Source organism: Amia ocellicauda, chromosome 12, assembly GCF_036373705.1.
Source record: "Amia ocellicauda isolate fAmiCal2 chromosome 12, fAmiCal2.hap1, whole genome shotgun sequence".
Lineage (NCBI taxonomy): Eukaryota > Metazoa > Chordata > Actinopteri > Amiiformes > Amiidae > Amia > Amia ocellicauda.
Window position 1 is genome coordinate 39,118,088 of NC_089861.1, and position 1,891 is coordinate 39,119,978.

Consider the following 1,891-nt stretch of genomic DNA (forward strand, 5'->3'; position numbering starts at 1 on the left):
TCCACACTCTTTCACGAATACCAATCGAGCTGCACGGTGCTGGGCTGTGAGCACAGGTCCCACTGGAGGATGACGGGCCCTCGTGCCACCCTCATAGAGTCTGTTTCTGACAGTTTAGTCAGAAACATGCACACCAGTAGACCGCTGGAGGTCATTTTGGAGGGCTCAGGCAATGCTCCTCCTGTTCCTCCTCGCACAAAAAAGCAGATACTGGTCCTTCTGGTTCTTCTGATAGCACGGATGAATGTGCCATACTGGAGGAGCTGGACTACCTGTGCAACCTGAATGGGCTGCAGGGAGCACCTCATAATTCCAGTAGTGACAAGGACACTAGCAAAAGGCAAAACTAGAGAAGAATCAGTCAGGAAGGATAAGGAGAGAGCTATCGTCTGTGGCCACCACCTGCAAAACCATTCCCTTTTTGGGGTTGTCTTGCTGTTGCCTATCTCCGGTGCACCTGCTGTCACTTTCATTTGCACCAAAACAAGAGACAGTGATTCACAACCGCTTAGGCTTCCTAACTGTACAGATTAATATGCCTGAACTGTAACTGACTTGGTATTATGCTGTGATGATTACTTGTTCCCTTATTTTTTTGAGAGGTGTATTATAGAAGATAGCCTTGAGAATGCGGCCACAGAATTGCGGGAATCCGTGACTTTCAACACTTATGCAACCGAGTCGAGGTGACCAACAGCTCAATGTCTGGTTGGCACCATGGCTTAGATGTGCCATTCATGAAACTTGCGTTGATTCTTGAAGCCACTGGCATTGCTTCCCTCTCCAAGTCTGTGTAATAAGGAATTGGCAGGAGCCCACGAGTTGAAACTATCAGAGGACAGAATGCAAATGAAGTGTTCTGAGAAAAGCAAAGCGGCGAAAGGACATTTTCCCGTGTGCATGTAGATGGCCGACTTTGACACGGCTTGATGAAGTCTTGTGGATCCTACCACTGCTTAAGTGCACTACTACGCTTGCCTTCAGGGAGTTTCATGTCAAACATTCAAAAAACAGGACTCGAACTAGACGGATGAGCACCTACGATCGGTCTTGGCCGATGTGGGGATCGAACCCAAGACCTTGGCGTTATTAGCACCACGCTCTAACCAACTGAGCTAACCGGCCATCAAAAGGAGTCTCTCTGCCAGGCATTTCCTCATGTTTATGTAATTTGGCTGCAAAATGCATTACACACAAGTGTGAAAAGAACACTTTTGCAATTCCTAGCATTGGTGATGCTATAAATCAATCTGTCAGGAGTGGGATTTGAACCCACGCCTCCATCAGGAGACCAGAAAACCCTTCTACATTCTTCAAGGGAACAACACCTTAAGTCTGGCAAATTAGACCACTCGGCCATTCTGAGAGGATGTATACGTCCACCGCGAGATTATATACTGATCAAGAAAACTGCGGGAACACTTAAATCACACATCGGATCTCCGTGATCAAAATCTAGGAAACCTCAAGATCTTCACCGTACATTGCATAATTCGTAACTCTCCCACCTCCATGCTTTTGAGACTGTACTGGGAGACACAGCAAACTTTCTTCAGACGGCACGTATGGATGTGCCATACTGGAGGAGCTGGACTACCTGTGCAACCTGAATGGGCTGCAGGGAGCACCTCATAATTCCAGTAGTGACAAGGACACTAGCAAAAGGCAAAACTAGAGAAGAATCAGTCAGGAAGGATAAGGAGAGAGCAATCGTCTGTGGCCACCACCTGCAAAACCATTCCCTTTTTGGGGTTGTCTTGCTGTTGCCTATCTCCGGTGCACCTGCTGTCACTTTCACTTGCACCAAAACAAGAGACAGTGATTCACAACCGCTTAGGCTTCCTAACTGTACAGATTAATATGCCTGAACTGTAACTGACTTGGTATTATG

The 1,891-nt window shown here is 47.1% G+C and overlaps 1 non-coding gene across 1 annotated transcript; it reads right to left on the minus strand.

Annotated features, from left to right (window-relative positions):
• Positions 1 to 1,051: 1,051 nt before the first annotated feature.
• trnai-aau (transfer RNA isoleucine (anticodon AAU)) lies at positions 1,052 to 1,125 on the minus strand. The gene has a single exon. It is a non-coding gene; the product is annotated as a tRNA-Ile (tRNA).
• Between the last annotated feature and the right edge of the window lie 766 nt (positions 1,126 to 1,891).